The sequence below is a fragment of the Peromyscus californicus genome, unplaced genomic scaffold (assembly GCF_007827085.1).
Source record: "Peromyscus californicus insignis strain IS unplaced genomic scaffold, ASM782708v3 Scaffold_1__1_contigs__length_55948999, whole genome shotgun sequence".
NCBI lineage: Eukaryota > Metazoa > Chordata > Mammalia > Rodentia > Cricetidae > Peromyscus > Peromyscus californicus.
In genome coordinates, this window is record NW_026294492.1 from 9985085 (window position 1) to 10007867 (window position 22783).

Genomic DNA, 22783 nt, shown 5'->3' on the forward strand with positions numbered 1-22783 from the left:
TTATGATTATAATTAGCAATTGTATAGTGATTTATAGCTCACACAGAACTTGCTAATTCATCCCCCTAATTATTTTTCAAAATGATGCTGTAATACAATTCGCCTTATTTTCTGTTGAAGACTGTGGGAATCAGAGAAGAGAATACGGCTTGCCAAGGACACAGACTTAATGACAGAGCCAAGACTCAAACCCATGTGTTGTTTTGCTTTGTTTTCTCCTTGTTGCTGCTCTTGCTGTTGTTGTTTTTTTTTAAATCTAAATTGGATAGATAGTCTTTTGCTATGTGATGATTTGTTTGATTAATTAGCTAATTTTGACATAGGAATGTTATCTGGATATGTGCCGCTCAAGGGAAGACGTCTGCTTTTGTTGTCTTGCTGGCAACTGCATTGGAGCCTTCTTTAACCTCAGAAAACCCCACACAACCATGATTCAGAGGTATAGCTAATCCAGGAGCCAGAGGAGAAAGTAAGGATGTGTAGAAGTAACTGCTTGCAGAAAGGGATCGTCTAAAATCAGTCCCATACAATGAGACACCAGCAATCCTGATGGCAGTTTCCGGGGGAACATATGTAATTGGATAGATAGCTTCCGAGAACACTCAAAAGTTATCGCATTCCAGCACTGAATATATGGGAGTGTGTTATTCTTTCAGGAAGTCTTGGCTGTATTAGAGTTTCAGATGATGAATGGGTCAATGAAAACATCTCGGAAGATCCCTTGTCATTTTTACTACCTACCTACTCCAAGAAGTTCCAGCCGAGTTATTATTCTGCAGTTTAAATATCCTTAGACATGAAAGGTTCCAAAAACCCATGCCTCATGCTCAAGAACATCCTCATAATTTAGACACAAGTTTTTTATTAAATGTGCAAAGGTGTGAAATTTATATGCCTCATAAAGCCTCCCCACTTCCCTTCTCTGGGTGGCTGGTTTGTCTCAGGCCTCTTCATACTAAGCCACTATTAATGTTGCTTTACATAATGGGGCCACGGCTACCTAGATGATTTGAATATTTTAAACCTCCTGTTAAAGGGGGAGATGAATGCTTTCATGTGTCTGACCAGTGACCTTCCAAGAATTAAAATAAGGGCAGTCAGCTCCCTCCGCTCTGACATACAGCTCAGAAGAAGAGCACACCGACCACTAGACCACAGACTGCAGGAGGTCGTTTCTTCAAGTAATGACTTTTCCCTCCCTGATTAGCATCTTAACAGCATATGGATTCAAGGTAATTGAGAAGCACAGCCATAAGGTCATGTCAAAACTGCCAATAAAGGGACAGAGAACTTGAGAAATTACATGGTCATTCTCAAAAGTGCATGAGAACGCCAGTTTTCTCTCCAATATTCCTCCTTTGGGATACCCTCTAAGGGCCTCACAGGACTCCCTCTTTGGGGTGGTGGGGAGAATTGCAGTTGTTAGAGCTCAGATAATTTGCCAAATGAGACAATGTGTACGAATTCACTGTTTCTTTAAAGGGGTTTCGTTTTTTTAAGGTATGGAGATCTATAAGTGTTCTTTCTAAAACTATTAACTACTACATGTTTTAAGAATAATTTTCATATAGTGGTACTGGAGTTTAAATGTGAAATGCCCCCCATAGGCACATGGATTTGAACACTTGGTCCCAGCTGGTGGCTCTGTTTGGGAAGGTTGTGGAGATTTAGGGAGGCAGAGCCTTGCTGGAGGAAGGCACAGGTCATTCTGGAGGGGCGTTGTGGTTTCACTGCCCAGCTCCACTTCCTGTTTTCTGCTCCGTGACTGTGAATGCAATGTTATCAGTCTGTCTCCCCCGATGGCTGCTGCCATGCCTTCCTCTCAAGGATGGGATGAACCCTTTGAACTTGAGGCCAAGTGACCCCTTCTTTCCCCACATTGGCCCCTGTCAAGTATCTCGTTAAGGCAAGAAGGAAAGCAGCTCATACAGATGGGAAGAGTGTTTCTCTTCCCCAGCGCCCCCTGTTGGAGGAGGAATGTCTCTTTAAAGCTCTCCCCTCCCCCTTACAGTCTAATGAAGAAGGAAGGCCACAGACTGTGTTCTGGTTGAAGATAAAGCTATGAATTAAAAGCATAGCTAGTGGGGACGGTTGAGGATAAACAACTGCTATCATGAATGGCATTAATATAAGCCCTGTTTTGTATGTTTAATGGATCTCTTGTCATGAGTCAATGCACGGCAGGAAAAGGATTAATTAAAGAAAGGAAATCATCCCATGATGTAAACACTGTACTGGCTGTGAACACAAGAACAATCCTTATATAGTGCGTATATCTTAGGAATGTATAAAACACATTCCTAAATGTATTTAATCTAGCTGTGCTGTATTCTGAGAAGTACTACCTGTCTCGGGAATGGTATGACACATGGAGGCAGGGAAAGCGGCTTGGCTTGAGCTTTGTCTACAAAGGATCAAACAGCAAGTGAGGATTTGGTTATCAGATGACATAGACAGAAAGACATGGATCTCATCACCTATGGTCAGACACTTTGCTCACCCTTGATGCAGCAAGAAGGGGCTTGGTCCTGCCTCAACTGAATATGCCAGGCTTAGCGGTCCCCCCATGGGAGAACTTACCCTTTTGGAGGAGGGGATAAGGAGTGGGGGGTGGAGGGAAGGGGAGAGAAATAAGAGGGGGAATCTGTGGTTGGTATGCAAAATGAATAACAAAAATTAAAAAAAGAAAGACATGAAGAGCCACTTGTCTTCAGGTACACATGCCTTCCTAGATCTCTCTGAGGTAGAAAAGTGACTATGGGTCCCATGAACACAGAACTGCTGACATTCTGACATCTACAAAGTCTATGTCAAGAACCATTCAGTCACAGCACCCAGAAAGCAGAGGCAGGTGGATCCCTGGAAGTTCAAGGCCAACCTTGTCTATAGTAACTTTGAGAACAGTCAGAGCTTCATAGTGAGACCCTGTCTCAAAAAAAAAAAAAAAATCAATCAGGTTCTAAAAGAAAAAAAATAAAAATCACTCACAGCACCAAAATTTATAGTTTAGAATTTTGTATTATATCATAGTCATGACATGTATGAGTTATGTACAGCTGCTTGGGGCCCAGGTGCCACAGGTTAGACACACTGAGAGAGGAAACCGATCCCTATAGATGGACATGGGGTTTTCCTGGTGGGAACACAAAACCCAAACTGTAAAGGATCAAGGGAATGGGCATCTCACTGAAACAGTGATCTATATGGAGACCCCTCTATCTAGTGTGGCTTATTTTATCTGCTGACTTTCTGAAAACAGTCTACTTAGCATCCACTATGAAAGGTCTATTTGCACCTTTGAAATTCTCTTTACTTACTCCCCAACCCTTAACAAAAAGTCAACGGCTGTTCAAGATAATGTCGTTCACAGAGTTCTGTAGAGCGAAAGTCCAGGCAGGAAGAGAAGGGTGGGCCTTACACAGAAGCCACATCTACGAAAATAAGACAGTGATTCAGGGCTGTGAGTACTGAACAGGGAAACGTGAGTGTGAACAGAAGAGAAAAGGCAAATCCTGATTGTTTCAGAGAAGCAGGCATCTTGCAGACAGTCGCTGAGCGGATACTGGGATAGACCCTCTTCTGAGGAGTGTTTTAGAGGAGGTTTACCCTTGTTTACATCGTCATCCGTTACGAGGCTTGCAATTACCATTAAATTCTTCCATAAATATTTATGGTATTGGAAAAATGGAATAATCTGTTCATTCTACATATAGCTGTTAAATGCTGACAGCATTCAGTAAAGTATATGATACTCTCCCCAAATATATAATAATCCTTACACCTGAGTGTTAATGCACATTATTCCTGTAACTCCCACACAGAATATGGGAGTTCATACATACATACATACATACATACATACATGCATACATACATACATACTAGTTGCTGCTCCTGCAGAGAACATTAGGCTCCGGCTAGGGGAGAGTGTAATCCAGAACTTTTCAGCCCAAACAGGCTCGTGCTTTTTAGAAATTCCAGTCTTCTACCAAAGATGACTATGCCAGGTTCAGTTCCAGTGAGCTGCCACTCACCTTCTGGCCTGAGTCACAGGCTGGCTATGAAGCATGTGCAAGATATATTTCTCTGAGAGCTATTAAAGTTAAAATCAAACTGTGAACCAATGGTGGAGGAACCCCCATGGGGCTGGATCTGGCCCTCTGGATAAGTAAGACAGTTGATTAGCTCGAGCTGTTTGGGAGGCACCCAGGCAGTGGAGCCGGGACCTGTCCTTGGTGCATAGGCTGACTTTTTGGAGCCTGGGGCATATGCTGGGACGCTTTGCTCAGCCTTGGTGTAGGGAGGAGGGGACTGGCCCTGCCTGGGCTGAGTCTGCCAGGCTGGGCTGACGCCCCAGGGGAGACCTTGCTTTGGAGGAGGTGATAGTGGGGGGTGGATTGAGGGGTAGGGCTGGGGGGTGGGAGGAGGGAGGACCAGGGAATCTGTGGCTGATATGTGAAATTAAGTTAATTATAAAATAAAAATACTATTAAAAAAAGTTAACATCAAAGATAAAAACCCAAGGAAGAGGAAAGTTACAGGTAAAGGCAAGTGAAGACATATGTGGAAGTGGTAAGAAAGGAGACAGAAATGGGCAGAGGGCAGTGACCCCAAAGCAGCATTTCTATGAATGTAATCGTTGGAGAAAAGGGACTCCAGAGAGAAGCCTGGACTCTGCCTCCTTGCTGTCTCTAACCCTTGTAGATATAACTGAAATTGAGGGGAGACACCCGGAGTCCTCATGACTGGACCAACTGGATGAACTAGATCACCCCCTCCCATACTTCATCCCAGGTTCTACCACAAGTCTTTTAAGAAGCCTTCAGAATAGCAGCTCAGCTGTGCCCATGCCCCAGGGCCGCTCCTGCTACACATTAGCTATGTCCCTTCCTCTTAAGTTTCCATCTGTGAACATACAATACATTTTCCTCTAAAACTCACCCTCTTCGATCTATATTTTTTTTCTTAGAATCTGTGAGATAAGATTGTAAAAGTCACTGGCTCAGGATGGCTTTGGTGGCCACTGAGACTTTTTGAGATGCTAGCATCCAGAATTTAGCACACCAAGAAGCAGGAAAGGCCTCACCAAGCTCCAAGGTACCTTGAAATGCTCTCACAAACAGAAGATTAATGGAAGAGAGAAGATGCAAATAGTAGAACAATAGAATCCATTGTCAAGAGACCTTAGTGAAGGCAGACAGAGTGAGATTTTTCAGCCCTAGGTCCAATTATTTGGGTCACAGAGACTGAAGTTGCAAGCACAGGTCTGCATGGGTTTGCACCAGGTCCTCTGTGTGTATGCTGCGGCTGTTAGCTTGTTGGTTTTGTGGGACTCCTAACAGTGGGAACAAGTATTTTCCTGACTCTTTTGTCTGCTCTTAGGACTCTTTTTCTCCTCTTGAGTTGCCTTATCCAGCCTCAATATGACGGCATTTCTCTAGTCTTGCTGTGTCTTGCTTTGTCATATTTGGTTGTTGTCTTTTGGAGCTCAGCTCTTTTCTGAAAGGAAACAGAGGGGGAGTGGGTCTGGGGGAGAGGGGAAGTGGGTAGAAGCTGGGAGGAGTGGAGGGAGGGAAACCTATGGTTGGGATATAGGGTATGAGAGGAGAATCTATTTTCAATTAAAAAAAAATTAAATTTTAAAAAAGTTCAGAATCTGGGCTGACAGATGCCCGGAAAGTATTGAGGCCACTGCATGCTTCTAAGCCCTGATGTGTTCTCTCCCGAGACTGAACAACTCATTAAAATGACAATGAGTAGGCCCACCTTAGCAAAATAAACCGTGTTTTAAAATAGATATTCAAAACACAAATTCAGAAAAACAAGCCTTAAAAAGAAATGAATGCACATTCGCAGCCACCAGGTTTTATGCACAGATAGTAGAACAGCAGTAAGACTGGGTGTTTGGCTAAAATACTCTGTTTTTCACTGAACTTGGGGTTGACACAGGCACATCTGTGCATACTTGTGCTGCAGATAGATGCTACATGGTAAACCATAGCAGTCAAAAAAAAAATGAGAGAGATGTGATTTCTAAGAGAAGGCTGAAAGATAAAACTGAGGTTTTGTCTCACACACACACACCCCCACACACAAATAAGTGTATTACATTTTCATGGCTTTTCTTTGGGGGCAAGAGAGGTATTTGTTCTATTTGAGGGAGCATGGCAATTTATCCCAGACATTTTTATAGGTGCCGCCAGCTTTCGCTTCAGCTTCCCTTTATTTGAGGAGTTTTTATAATGGAAAAAAAAAATCATTCTTTATCTCCCTGACTCACGCTTCTTCTATTCAATGAAAACTCTGGTGACTCTGCTAAGGCTATAAATATAATCAATGGAGCTATTGATGTGATGTGCCTACAGATAACATGGAGCTTAGCTTAGAAAGTTTTGGGTATTTTTTTTATTTATTTAACTCGTTTTAAAACCTTTCAAACTATTTATTCATTCCCAGAAATTATTGGATCCTATCTATTTGATTAATTCAGTCTAGATATAGAATGACTATCTACTGACTTCAGAAGATGTTGGAGATTAACAATTTATTTTCAACCCTTCAAAATACTTACAAAAATTAGTGTATGTGTGCCTGAGCTCTTTCATTAGCACATGTCACCAAGCCTGACGATCCTGAGTTTGATCCCTGAGACTCACAAGGTAGAAGAAAACAACCAACTCCCAAAAGTTATCCTCTGACCTCCATAGGCACACTGTATCATACATGCGCATGCACACACACACACACACACACACACACACACACACACGAACTTACTACATATAAAACAATACACACAAAGTAAACAAAATGACAAAATGTAGCACAATTATTGAATTACTGTTGACTAAGGGAAATATCCCAAGGAAATTTTAGCTTATAGAATCAAGAAAGTTCAAGGACAATAAATTCCACATAGCCTCACAATCTTGGAAAAGGAAGGTCCTTTGTGTCCTTTCTGCGAGACTTTTCACAGGATGCAGACAGCCAATTCCAGATTACTACATGTTAAAGAAGGGGATATGGGAAGTAAAGAAGCTGAGAGCAAGAAAGAGAAAACATTATTTTGCTGTTAGCAAGTTTGATACCATTGGCCGAAGAGTTCGATAACCGTATGTAGGGACCCCAGCCCACTGTTTTCTACCCCAACTCTATACTCCTTTGCTTCACACTTATTCATGGTCAAGACAAGAAAGACAGGGTCATCACCACCAAAGATAGCTGCAGCCTGGAAAAGCTACCCTGGTTCCTCCCAAGTCCAAAATACGTGCATCCTTCCCTGGGCATGCTGTTCCCACAGCGGAATGGGTACCCCGCTTAATGTCTATGCGGTATTCACTGGTGTTTCTGTCACTAGATGAGGTGTTGTGAGGTGAAAGGTCTGTGGAGCCACTCTTACAATTCCTAGTAGAAACATCTAGGCCTACTTCAATCCAAAGCTGCTGGGTTTTTCCCCCTCTTCATGTAACCCCAGTGGGCTGGGGTCCCTACTCCAAGATACTGACCATCACCTACATAGAATAGGAACTACCAAAAGACATAATCAGGATCGCGGTTACTTTTGAAAAAGGGCTAACACGCAGGACTTTTCTGATTCATCTGTGTCTCGTATATCGCATAGCCAGCTGCTTGGTGCTTGTAACTGAGAATGGGCTTGGGTATGAACTACAATATTTAGAAGGGAAAATGAAAACTATTCTAAAAGTCCTGGGATCCAATTCACTTTGCAAAGTTGAACACATTGTCTGGAATTTGGAGACTGTGAGACTTGGATGAGGTGACACAGAAGTGCTCAGAAGTGCGGTCTCCTCCCTTCCTACTCTCCATCCAGCAGCTCAGGTCTATCCTGAATACCTGATTGCTGTGAGATGTTCTGTATGTCAAATATGTTGCTGATTGGTCAATAAATAAAACACTGGCTAGGCAGGAAGTATAGGCGGGACAATAAAGCTGGGAAGTGGAAGGCTGAATCAGAGAGACACTGCCAGCCGCCATGATGAGAAACAGCACGTGAAGATACCAGTAAGCCATGAGCCACGTGGCAAGGTATAGATTTATAGAAATGGATTAATTTAAGCTATAAGAACAGTTAGCAGGAAGCCTGCCACGGCCATACAGTTTGTAAGCAATATAAGTCTCTGTGTTTACTTGGTTGGGTCTGAGCGGTTGTGGGACTGGCAGGTGACAGAGATTTGTCCTGACTGTGGGCCAGGCAGGAAAACTCTGCTACACCTGATCCTGGTTCAGCGATCTTATGCCAACGCATAGTGATCATCCCGTCCTCCAAGAAACACCTCTGAGAAGGTCCCGTTCTGGAAGCAATGACGTTCTTCCCATCATAGACAACTCCCACCTCCCAATGCCCTGCCAGCCCCACAGGCCAGAGCTGCAGTAAACAAAACCAGGAGAGGGGTTGAAGGCTGACTCAGCAAGTCTCAGACTTCCATTCTGGAGTGCCGATGACAGACTGAAAACGTCTGTTAGAAAGCCGTTTATTTCCCCAAACCCAGAAGCCTCACCTCTGAAGCCAGATGAGAAAGCTGATGAGAAATCAATAGTATCTGATTGTAAACCTGTCAAAATGATAGTGACTGGAGTACATTAATGGCGGCTCTCGGGTATCGATTCTTCCCCCTTCCTTTCTCCATCATCGCCCATCACCTTCATACTAATAGCAGATTCTTTTTTCTAAATTAATCTCCAGACCAGGGAAATCAATAGCATTTACCATGTGTAATTTTTTTTTCTTTTTTCTTTTTTCCTTAGAGGCAGCACTTCCCACTGCTTCGGACTCCAAGACAGCTGCCCTCTGCAGAGATATGGTGTGAGAAAGGATTTTTGATTTTCTAAATGTGGGCTAGGGCTTAAGCATGAAAGTTTCTTGGCATGCAAACTTCCAAGGGAGAAGAAGAAATTTCATGGGCCTCCTGGACGTTTAAAAGATGGAAATCTGATTTTGACATAATTGGAGGTTTTGGAGCAACGAAGACAAGTTGAACCAGCTCAAGTGTCCTTGAGGGCTGGGGTGAGCGTTTCTTTCCTTCCAAAGCCACAAAATTAGGCTATAAATGAAATCTATTTATATTAGATTTTTAGGAGGGGCCTGAAGGGATATATATTTCTCTAAATGCTGTTTTGGGTTGTAGCTTAAAAGTTATCACTTCAATGATTGCCTATTGCTTTTAATCCAATTTTTATATGATTTAAACAAAAATTTGTGACACTAAAGGAAAAGTACTAGTTTATAAAAGAAGTGGGAACCAGTCGGTGGTGGCACATGCCTTTAATCCCAGTCCTCGGGAGGCAGAGCCAGGTGGATCTCGGTGAGTTCAAGGCCAGCCTGGTCTACAGAGCGAGATCCAGGACAGGCACCAAAACTACACAGAGAAACCCTGTCTCGAAAAAAACAAAAACAAAAAAGACGTGGGAATAACATTGCTTTTGTAAGTCACTTGAAAAACACCATTCTGGTTATGTTCTTCATTCTAACAATGACATACTGATCTCAGCATGAAAGCAGAAGCCAAAGTTCACTCCAGTGGAAGGAAACAATTGTCTGATGATAATCACTAGTAATGGCTAAATCTATCTGGAATTTATTGAGCACTGACATCTACGATCAGTCTGGACAGGCACTTCATGTTTCTAACTCTTGGACCAAACTCATATGGTCACTACTATTAGAATCCATTTAAAGCTGGGAAAACAGGGCTATGAAATGTGAGGTCATTTATCCATGATCGCACAGTGAATTAATTATAAGATCCCACAGGCTTCACCTTCCAAATGATTCATGTACAATCTCAGGCCTGAAGATGACCTAACGATGGATCTGTTCATTGTGAAGCAAGACATGTCTTACAAAGAGGCAGGTGACATCATACAGCATAAATATTCAGTTGTTCTTTGAATGTGAGATTAAGAAAGGTGAGGATAGTGGGGAAGTCATTAGGAAAGACTGGAAAGGTGTTTTAAATCTAGTTTCATTTTATTCATGTGGATGTTTGTATGAATGCATGCAACATGTGTGGGTGCCCGCATAAGAAAGATATAAGAGCATGAGATATTGGAGCTGGAGTCACAGGAAGCTGTCAACCACCTGGTGTGGCTACTGGAAACTAAACTTTGGTTTTCTGGTAGAGCAGGATACACTTTTAACTACTAAGCCATCTCTCTAGTCCCCATCAAAGAGTATAGGAAATAAAGAGACTATTTCAAGTAGAACTGGTTCATATGAATCAAAGAAGTAGGAAGGCATGGGATAGGATGGGGGCCATCAGTTATGGAAATATGAGTTTTTATTTATTGGAACCAGAAGAAATGAAGCTAGGAAAGATGGGGAGCTTGCACAGGGAAGTGAGCTGATTCTTCAGCCAAGAACTTAAAATGTAGTGCTAGGGTAGAGAATATGAAATTAAAAAGCAGTAAAATAAATGTAGTTGGATACAAAGTCCCACCCCTCGCTGAGGAGCTGTGCCGGGAGAGGGAAAGTCAAGACAGCTTCCTTTAAGTGTAGAGCCAATAGTCAATAAACCACATGTCAGTGTAAAACCACACATCCAAGAATACTTTGGGCCGCATAAATTGGACCTGATGGGTTTCTGGAAAAGAAGACACTGTTAGGTGGATGAAGAATGGAGCTGGATCTAGGAAGAGTTGGGAGGTGGGAGGCTGGATGGGACCTAAACATACTGTATGAAGTTATCAAGAAAAATACAAAACGGAGACAAATAATACCCACATAAAGTTATTTCAGTGTCTCAATGATACACAATCAAGACCTAGATTCCCAGGGCAGAAGAAAGACATGGGAAACACACTGTGAAAAAAGACTTGGAAGTTGGATGTGGAGACATACTCGAAAACACAACACCCTGGGGGTTTAAGTAGGAGGATTTTGTGATTAAAGGCAACCTAGGCTACTGAAGCATCATTAGGGAACTGAGGACAATGTGATGAAGGATGTAAGAATCGCTAATTTGCATCATTTGTTCTCCATTACATTTCTTTCATGTCTATATCTCAGAATGTCTCTGGAAACTTATCAAGTTACAAGCTCTTCTATTCATTCCATAGATGAGTGTTCAAAAGCCTGAAGCATTTCAGGGACTTGCTGGGTTTTTTGTTTGTTTGTTTGTTTGTTTGTTTGTTTGTTTCAGAAGCCTGGAACCCTTTATGGAGTCATCAGCGTAGTGTAATATGAAACAGGAGACAACAACCAAAGACCAACACGGAGCATAAGGCATATGGAATTTTCTAGACAAAGAACTCAAGCTCTGTGGTATAGGCTTCACACTCTGGTCTTACCGATAAGTATTCCTACCCATTGCATCACGCCTTACTCCCCTCCAGCAGCTCAGGGGCCTGCCCACAATTCCCTGCATCACCACATGCTCCCTTCTGCATCACCTCAGTGCAGCAATCACAAGAGCCTCTCAAAATATAATCGCTCACATCAGTCCTCTCCCCCTCTGAGTAGACCCGAAAGCTCAAGGTCAACCCAGCAAACTGCCTTCTGATCTCTCTGACCTTAATGCCGTATCCCCCAGCTGAGCTCTTTCCACTAGCTGATGTTCAAACTCTCTAAGAAGACTCCGACCTCCAGGCCAGGTCTCTGCCTCTTCTGTCTAGGGAGTTTTCCCTGGAGAGCCAATCTTTTTGTTCACCCCATGTCAGCCCTTCTCTGGTTTTCCTTAGATAACAGCCTTGCCTCCCTTATCATCTACAGGGCTCCACAGAACGCGTCTTGCCTGTTACTATGTTTCACCGATACTATTTGTTTCTCGACTCCCAATCCTGGACTATTGCCTGATGAGAGCAGATTTTATTTGTTTTGCTTACTGCTATTTCCCAGTGCCTGCAAGGCTTCTTGTGTGTCCTGGGATTCTTAAAACACATTGTTTGAATGGCTGGCTGGCTGGTTTCCACAGCATTGTGGGAGTTTTGTTTGTGGACTGTTTTCAGTGCTAGAGTACATAACTCTTTCATGATCAGAAAAGTCCATTTCTTTGGCACCTTGTCACCCATCCACACTCAATGTCCTGACAAATGCAGGTCATAGTGACTTCCCAATATCATCCCCCTCAGACACCTCCCTTCCCCACTGAATGCGGGTCTGGACTGTGACAGAAGTGGAATGGAGAAGATGATGCTTCCTGTATACTCACACGTGGCTCCTCACTAGCATTGTTAACTGGAGCACTGAATCTCTACCCACCCAGGAAACACTTCAGTAAGACAGAGAAAACCTACCTTCCTTCTACACTTGCAACCCGGGTGATCTGATGATTATGTGGGATATGAAATACAGTTGTTGGATGAGTGCAAATGTATGGACTTGTGCTCAAAATTCAACATGCAGGATAACTCCAGGAAGTGCCTCTTAATCATGAGGTTGTTCTCCATGTATCTAATCTGAGCCTGGATTTGGAAGTCCATCTGTAAGTCTATTCTCTGTGTTCCCCTAGAAACATAATTCCAGGGGAGGAGACCTTGCCAGTCTATTGTAACTTGATTTGAAGAGCTTGGAATTCCCAGGATGGCACTGCACACCAGAACATAGATGTAACAGAGCTATTTAAAAGTAAGCCATGATGAATTGGTCACCCATTAGGGCTTCTTCTGAATCACCATAACCAGTTAAGTATGGTTTGGGGGAGAATGATAATTTGGATCATCGTCAGGAAACTTATTTCTATCAAATGCTTACCAGAGGATGATACATTCCTGCTGTGGGATGTTCTGTATGGCAAATGTGTTGCTCTGATTGGTCGGTAAATAAATCACTGATTGGCCAGTGGCTAGGCAGGAAGTATAGGCGGGACAAGGAGGAGAATAAAGCTGGGAAGTGGAAGGCTGAGTCAGAGAGACACTGCCAGCTGCCATGATGACAAACAGCATGTAAAGATGCCGGTGAGCCACGAGCCATGTGGCAAGGTGTAGATTAATGGAAATGGATTAATTTAAGCTGTAAGAACAGTTAGCAAGAAGCCTGCCACGGCCATACAGTTTGTAAGAAATATAAGTCTCTGTGTTAACTTGGTTGGGTCTGAGCGGCTGTGGGACTGGCGGGTGACAAAGATTTGTCCTGACTGTGGGCCAGGCAGGAAAACTCTAGCTACACATTCTGCTCTGGAATTCTAAAGTTACTCAAAGGCAATTTGAAGAGGTGTGTCACCTGCTCCTAGGCATACAGGGTAACTCATGTAACCTGGAACAAAATTTGTATGTGTATGTGTGTTTGCATGTCTGTGTGTTCGTGTGTATGCATCTATGTGTATCTGTGTGTGTATCTGCATGTATGTGTGTGTGTGCACCTGTGTGTGTATGTCTGTGTGTATGTATGTATGTCTGTATGTCAATGTGTCTGTGTGTATGTACATATATGTGTGTTTGTGTGTTTGTGTGTATGTGTGTGTGTATGTCTCTGTCTATGTATGTGTGTGTGTGTGTTGTGTATGAGCGGGCATCCACATATGAAATAGCCATGGGAAGGTGCCAGGAGTCTTACTGTCTTCCACATCTCATCCCTTAATCCCCCTGCCCCCATCCCCAACAGCACTAATGTTACATGTGTGCACATGGCCACGCCCAGCCTTACCTGGGTGCTGGAAATTCAAACTCAGATCCTCATACTTGTACAGCAAATGCGCTTCCCTGTTACCTTCCCAGCACCATGGGACCAGATCTTAACCATGCAGCATGGTAATTCTGGGCTCAGGTTTTATGCACCCATTTTCTCTACTACCTTGTAAGTCCTTAAGAACAGAACTTGTATTTCTCATCCCTGTAAATCTGGTCACTAATGATGACTGACATATTATAGGAGCTGAATAAATATTTAAGAAAAGAAAGGTGGAGGGAGGTAAGGGAAGGAGGAAGACAGAGTAATAAAACAGAAGGAAGGAGACGGAAATCGTGAAGGCTGTTCCAGAGGAGGAAACACATTAAATTTTAATTCATCAATTTTAGAAACTCCTATTTCACAAGACTATCTGCCTCATTGGCAACTGAGGTTAAACATGCATGTTTGAAAATCCATAATAAAGAGAACTAAAGACATTCTTTGTCATCTTCTCCTCTGCTGAGAATGAAACGCTGTTGCCAACAGTTAGGAGCCATATTTCAAATTGAGAAGCTTCCTTGGCAGTCCACGGGTTTGAACAGACATCGATAACACTGGAGCGTCTGTGCCCGCAGTGTCTTTAGGATGTGGCACTTGTAAAAATGAGACTTTCCAGCTCATTAATTTGCTTATGCAAATAAAGCCCAGAAACAGTTAATCTCCAAAAAACAGCAACTTGAGTTTCATTCTTTAATGACTGTCTCAAGCCTGGACTTCAAGCGAAGCTAGTTAAAGGCCAAAACAAAGACCCGTCATTTCCCACCCTGGCCGCTCCAGAGAATTTGCAGAAGAAGTAACTAACAGAGTGAGGCATGTCCTAGGCATTTCTCTTCCCGGAAATGACAGAGGACATCATTATTCTGTGTGAAGGCAGGGCTGTAGCAGGCAGGTCAGCATGGCTATCAATCAACCTGGGCACAGCAAGCTGCTCCCCACGACCGTCTTCGGAGCCACAGTCGGAGTGGACTCCCTGAGTCTACACCCAGGACACCTGTCAAAGACGGTTTCATAAGTATGCTCGGCTTAAAAGCTATTGTGGTAACCAAACCTTGGTACTGCATAAATATGTTCACTTCCGTTGCCTTTTAAAATGGAGGGCTGGACAAGGAGAGAGCTGACGAAGGTAATGTTGAAAATCAGCTCTCTCAGTTCTCACTCATTCAGCCTCCACTCTGTTTCCTGCAGTGTGAAGTATGAGGCCCATCGTCTTCAGCATCCCAGTCATAGCCTGAATTATTTCACCCCCCAAAGCCTGTCTCCTTCTCCCTCTCCTCCCTCCTGCAGTCCATGCTCCAGCAAGTCCAATCCTGGGCTGTCCCTGACACCTGCTCCCCACTAGAAAGGGCCATTGGCTTGTGGATTCTTGTCCTTCATAATGCTCACCCACCCCCTTGGTTGCTTTCCCAGCCACCATCTTGAAATAATAAATGAGAATTAACCCCACATCACCACCATTCTCCCATATCACTCCATTTCTCTCTTTTTAAATCTTAGCAAGATTTAAAAAACGTTTTTGAGAACTTCGTACATGAACACTGCATCTACATCACTCCCATCCTTCCCATCCCCCACCGATGCCTCCAATGTCACCCCTTCTCTGTGTGACACACACTTTGTCTTCCTAAGCAAATCATTCATTAATTAGGGCTTGCTCTTTATACTGAATTTTCAACATTCAGCCCAAAAATGTTACTTCAGGCTGACTCTGAATAAACGTCAAGCCTCTTTACTGTGACTTACTTTACTAGCAAACTTCCACTTGAGTGATAAGCCTAAGCAGATGCGAGTGCCCCCAAAGAGGGAGATTCTCTGGCTTCTCAACCTCTCATCTCCTCGCAGTACCAGAGACATGTCAATAGAGGTGTTTAATGTGGTACAAATCTTAATTTCTGAAAATTATTGGACCTTACAGTCATTTGCTGCTAATGGGCAGTGCATGTAAGCTCAGACGTATTATTGTGACAGATAAAATAAAATGATCCTTTGTAGAGGGAAACCTGCTATGCTCTGGCATGTCTCCATGCTGGTCCTCTTGTTTATGGGCTCCTTTCCCTCACAAGAGCACAAGCTGAATGATGGCCAAGAGGACCTAGCCTCCATCTTTGTGTCTATAGTGCTTCTGTATATATCAGACACTGAGCAGATGTGTGAAGAATTTATAGGTGGAACTAGAACCTGGACCTAATAAAAGAAGTGTAATTTGTTTGCATAATGGAGCCAGAAGCCATCTGGGCTAAGTTGAATAGTCCCAGGTATGGTGGGGGAAGCTTCTGATAATTACCATGGATAATCTGATCTTGCTGATTCTCCACACCACTTGAGAAACAGGCACAGCGGGGCTGAAAAGATGGCTTAGTGCCGAAGACCACCTGGCACTCTCCCAGACAGTGAGAGTTAAGTCATCAGCACCTACCCTACCTTGGATGTCTCCAGCTCATCTGATTTTCTTCACATACTCGTGGCGCACACACATACACACACACACACACACACACACACACACACACACACACACACACACTTAAATAAAATAAATGTTTTTTAAAAAAGGAGATGAAGTACAGAACGGTAGTGTAGTGATAGATAGTAAAGGCAGAAATGGTAATGCTAGGATTTTAACTCAAGGCTCTTGGAATCGAAGGTATGGGCTTAACTACTATGTCATACTCTCCACTTACTGCTAACTTCTTTGTGATTTTAGACAAACCATTACTTTAAATAAGTCCCATTTTCTGCATGGGTAACGTAAGAGGCTTTGGACGAGCTGTTCTCTAATGTCTCCTCCAGTTCTCATATTATACAGCCCTATCAACCGTAATTAAGGAACATTTGCTTCAGAGCCAACCTCTGTGACAAGAGATAAAACAGTTACCCATTTATGGATTCTTCTCATACCAAAGAGCCTGTTTTGCAATGTAAAAACCTGTGCTTCTTTCTCAAATCCTTTAGAATTCTTTTTTTTTTTTTTTTTTTTTTTTGCAAAAGTCCAAGAAAGGGAAGCGGTACTTTTCCTTGCTGTGTGCAATAGGAAAAAAAAAAAAAAAGGCATCACAACAGAACAGGAAATTATATCCAAGCCATTTCCATTTCCATGAAAGCAGACACCCCCAACCCCAAGGGAAAAAAATCAAATCCATGTCTTATATCTAAACTCTTTGAAAGGCTCAATATGGCTACTCTGTGGTTGTCTCAACAAACCTGTGTGTCAGAGGACAGTAAAAATGCACCCATCCTTACCAACACCCCTGATGAACGGTGAAGTAATTCAAGGCCAGTATTGATACAGGGTTCACCATGTGTGTGGAATGTTCGACCAAGTGGCAAGAAGACAATGTGAGAGATGTATGAGTGAGACAAATGGGAAGAACTGCACAATGGAACCAGACCCTGAAACGCAGCCTGAGAGGAAGGCGGGACAAGGACATCAGTAAGACATCCTCTCTGAACCTTGCCCAGGCGAGAGGACCCTTTTGATCTGGCCTAGAAAAATTATCTCTGCCCAGCAGGTGGTGATAAGAAGAACCAGGAAGATCCTGTGTCGTCTATCAGTCTAAGCAGACCACAGTTAAGGGGACACCGATTCTAAAATTGAGCTGCCATTGGAACACTGGCCCAAAGAAACCTAAAACCTCCATGGAAAATCTAATCAGGGGCTTAGGGAGATCGCTCTGGAAGTAAAGTTCTAGCTGCACATACACAAGGACCTGCACATACACAAGGACCCAGTATCCACATATGGTATATGCTTATAGCCACAGTGCTGGGAGATGGGGAGAAGTAGAATCCTGGGGTCACTTGCCTGTCTAGATTACTCAGAGCACCCCAGGGCAGTGAAAGACTGCCTCAAAAAAGCAAGTATGTTTCTTGAGGAATGACACCAGAATTGGACATCTAATCTTTACATGCACATACATACACATGCATACCACCCCACATACACGTACCCTTGCACACACATAAAACATGGAATAACTACATCTAAAATATTTAAATATTGAATAGGAGTCAGTGAGAAATAATGTAATAACGGACAAAAGGAAAAATCTTTGAACATGATGGAATTAACAATACATTTTAAATAATCTGCGGGTAAGAGAGAAATAAGCAAACCCTTAAGAGCAGAACTGAAGGAAATGTGAACAAAACTTATCAAAACATGCATGGTCTAGTTAAAGAAGTGTTAAGAGGGAAATTATTATTGCATTGAACACTGACATATAAATGTTCCAAATTTCCACTCAAGAGACTGGAGAAACAGGAGCAAAATAAATCCATACCATGAAAAAGAACATGCTGTTACAGAAAATCGCTGAGTCATAAAAAAAGAGAGAATTGATTTTTAAAAAAAAACAAAAAAAAACAAAAAATACTCATTTTAAAAAGGGACCTGACCCTCAGATCCAAAGCTGCAGGATCTCCACAACACAGGGCAACAACAGGATATCCAGGAGGAGTCCCAGTGAGGGCCCAGCACCGATAGTGCAGCAGAAACCCGAGGCCTCAAACCAGACCAATGCCTCTTTGCAATGAGCACTTGCAAGGAAAGATATATGGACAAAAGGGTCACACTACAGTTTCCATGACAAGGTTTTTAACTTCTTCCCTTTTTTTTCTTTCCTTTTTTTTTTTTCTTAAATTTTGTTTTATTTGAGAAGGAGGGTGCAGAGGCTGAGGGCAGATGCAAAGGGACAGGGAAATGAATGGGATCAAGATACATGATGTAAAAGGACACATAGAGTAAAAAAAAGAAAGTAAAAAAGTTAATGAAATATAACTACCTTTAAAGGGAATCACAGAAAAGGAAACACTGATCACTAAAAAAATGGATCAGAACCATAGATCGTCTGTCTGTTCCAATCTATTTTTAAAAGGCAATACTACAAACTCCACGCTCATGAGCTTGGTAACATGGAAGAAACGAATCATTTGTCTCCGAAGTGCACTAAGATGAAAGAAATATTCACATTAGCATCATCGCCATCAAGGAAATTCTTCTTGTAATTTAAAATAACCACAAACAAGGCACCGTAATGCCTCCCAGATTCACCCCCACCTCTTTACCTCTCCCAACTCGGTAACCTCAATTTGTTTGTTGTTTGTTTTAGTTTTTGTTTTTTAAATAAACCATGTAGTCTAATTTGTACTTCTCTCATGCTCTTGGTGTTCTGGCAGAAGATCCACCTCAACCCCCAACTACCATCTCAACCCCGCCCCTTCAAAGCCCAGCCAAACACAGCTCCTCCCCCAGAGAGGCTCGAGACCGCTCCCACAAAGTATTTAAGCTGCATCCCAGAAAACTGGACACATGGTTTTCCGTCTTTTGTCCCAGTTGCCTCTCTAGGGGCGGGGGCGGGGAGGGGGTGGTGGCAGAGAATCACCGGGGAACACTTTATCCATTACACCGGGGCTTTTTCTAATTCGGTCTGATTCAGTGTGATTTGGATTGCTGTGTCGGCGGAGAGGCTTATCAGGGTGCAAAAAAACCTTTCACTTGGGTCTTGTTCCATCTACTAGTGGTCATCCTACCAGGGACTATACATTGAAGACAACTGACTCTCCCTTCCCCAGAAGCCATCAGCTGTTAAGACCTATCGAAGTGACTGGGGTAGAAATTCTTGCCTTGTTTCCAGCACAGTGTCAGGGGCATGCATGCAGTGTGACATTAACCGTAGGCGTTGTAACTGCTGATTAGGAGGATATCAGCCTTCCACTTCGTGTAGATTGCTGTCACCACGGAGTGTGATGTTAACTGTAGGTTTCATCCTGATATCATTTATTGGTATTTCCTTTAATTTTCAGTTTTCGAAGAGATTTTACCAAATAGATTTGGATGCTGCCGAATGCTTTTTCTTCGTCTGTCAACATGGTAATACGGCTTCAGTTGACAACGGTCAATAAAGTGAATTGCATTGATTGGCATTCAAATGTTAATTCAATCTTATATTCCTAGGTAAAATGTCACTAGTTCATGTTCTTTTTAAACATAAGGTGTCAGAATCAATTTCTTGAAATATCATTTCAGATTTGGGTATCTCTTTTTCTCACTGCTGTAACAAAATGCCAGGCAAAAGCAATTTCAAATGGAAAAGGTTTATTTTGTCTCGGGGTTTAAGGTAGGAAACACTTCCTTGGGCTCATGTTTTAAAGGGACGGGTTTATTCCGGCTCATAGTTTGAGAGTAGGAAGGGTTTATCTGGACTCGTGATCTGAGGACTGTAGTCTTTGATAGTACGGAAGATGTGGTGGTGAGGGCAGCATTAGCTGGGTGACAGGAGGGTGACACTTAATCAGACAGAGGTATCACACTTAAGAATCAGAGAGAGGCACCCTGATGCCTGACTTATTTTCTCTTTTTTGTTCATTTCAGAGCTGGTGTCCACATGTTAATACTGCCCACCTTTGGTTAAACCCTCACTGGAGAGACGGTTTACAGGTTAGGACAGCATTCTGCTCTCACAGATGTCTGTAACTCCAGCTCCATGGGATCAACACCCTCCTTTTTTGGCATCCCCAGGTATCTGCACACACACACACACACACACACACACACACACACACACACCAAAGAAACAAAACAAACAAACAAATAAATAAATAGAAGTCTATTCTTCTTATTTAAAATTAACTTCTCTGGAAATGTCCTCCCAGACACACACTCAAAGGTTTCTTCTCTCCTGGGGATTCTCAGTGCCTTCTTGACAAGTTTACCCATCACAATTGCTATTTGTCTCTAACTTTTTTTTTCTGCAATAGCTGTCTACCTTTCTATCAGAAATATTTCGAACATCACAGAAAATTGTGAAGTTTCACTCTTCCTTAATTTTCTAAAACAGTTTTGTAGAATTGGCGTTGTTCTTCTGCTGAATGTTCAATAGAATTCCCCTGTAGGCATCTGCAACTTTTCAACATGGAAACATTTTAGTTGTAGTCTGTGTGGGGGTGGGTATGTGGATGGGTACATGGATGGATGGATGGATGGATGGATGGATGGATGGATGGAAAGACAGACTAGACAGATGATAATTGATAGATAGATAGATAGGTAGATAGATAGATAGATAGATAGATAGATAGATAGATAGATAGATAGATAGAACATGATAGATAATAGGTGGTGGGTGGATAGATAGATGATAGATAGATAGATAGATAGATAGATAGATAGATAATAATTGGCAGGATAAAAAATGATAAACAGACAGATAAACAGATAAGATACAGCTACTTCAGTGATTTTGATCATTTTTGCATTTATTATTCCTAATATAGGTGGTTAAACTTTTTGGCATATAATTATTATTTTAAGATTTGTATGGCCTACAATGATATCAATTCTTATTTCTGATATTTGTAATATTTTTCTTCCACTAAGACCAGAGATTTACCAATTTTGTATCACCCTCACAAAGAATTTTATCAGCTTTTGGTTTATTTGTATTTCTAAATTGTCTTATTGATTGATGTTTTATTTAATTATTTCTTTTGTTTATTCTGCTACATATATTTTGCCCTGTTTTAGTTTCTAGAGGAAAAAATTAAGCTCCTTGGTTTGACACAATTTTATTTATATATATGGATATATCCATTGATGTCTATGACATGATTTCTAAGCCCAGTCACTGTTTAACTTTCCTCACTGGAAATACCAGCTTGGGATAGGGTTAATGCTCAAATCTACTCAACGCAGAATGTTTTTGCTTTTTCTTGGATTTCTTCCTTGACCTATATATTGTTTAGGAATTGGCTATTTAGCTTCTAAATATTTAAGAAAATTTCACTTACTACTTTTCTGCTATTGAATTGTAATTTAATTAAATTACAATCAAAGAACAAAATTAGTCGTACTTCAAATCTTTCTGTTTATTCTAGCTTTTCTGTCACGTGTTTTGAGATCTCTCTTAAAGGAAGTTCCAGTTTTGCATAAAAGTATGAGTATTCTGGTGTGATTGGTTGTCTGTTCAAAACCGTCATTTGATACAAGTAGCTTCAATGCTGCTTAAGGAAGTAGACTCTATTAGTTGTGTGTGCTGATTTATCAACTGAGAGAAAAGCACTGAAATTTCCTAGTACACTTATATGTTTGTTTCTGATGCAGTTGCATTTTTTTTTGCTTTATGCATTTTGAAGCACTTTTGGATGTGTATGTGGTTTGTGTGTATGTGTGTGTGTGTGTGTGTGTGTGTGTGTGTGTGTGTGTGTGTGTGTGTGTTTGCATGTGTGTGTCCATGCACACAGGCATATCCACGCACACGTGCATATAGGGCCCACGTTTGACACTAGACATCTTCCACAGTCTCTCTTTGCCTTATGCTAAGGCAGGGTCTGTGGATGACCTTGGGCCTTGCCATTTTGGCTAGTCTGACTAGTTAGCCTTAATCCTGAGATTTCCTTTCTCCGCCTCCTATCCACTGGGATCGCAGCTAGGCCACCATGCACACCCTGCTTTTTCACGGATTCCAGGGATTTGAACTCTGGTCTTCAGGCTCTCGGGGTAAGCAATTTACCAGTTGAGCTTTCTCCCCAGCCTTGACGCATTTTTTATTTTTTTAAACATTTTTTTCATGTACCAACCACAGTTTCCCCTCCCTCCCCTTCTCCTGCTCCCTCCCCCGACTCTGCCCTTTGAATGTATACATATTCTTAATAAATCAACAAACTTTCATTCATAAATTGTACTTTACATCCTGCAATAATGCTCAGTGCAGAGACCACTTGGATGATATCGGATTATGGTATATATACTAACTCAGAGTGTATTTCACCATCCTGTTGTCAATTTTATCTCCTTTTATCTTTCTCTTTAATGTGTGTCCTGTAGTCAAAATCTATAGTTCAGTCTTTTTTTTTCCCAAATCTGGCATATTTTGCCTTTTAAACGGAATGTTTGAGCCATTCATGGGTATGTGTTCATTAGCACGCATAGATATATATTTTTCGCTTTGGAAATTATTTCTATTAGCCTTATTTGTTTGCTTGTTTTTCTCTTCTTCTCATGCACATACAATCCTCTTCTAGATGGAGTGTTTTTAGAGTTCCATGCTGTATCTGAAGCTACTTGGTCATTGACATTTTATCAGGATAGGTGTATCTATCACAGGATTCTTTCTAGTCAGAACATTCCCTCGGGATGTAATGAACCTTACACATTTCCATTTCCCT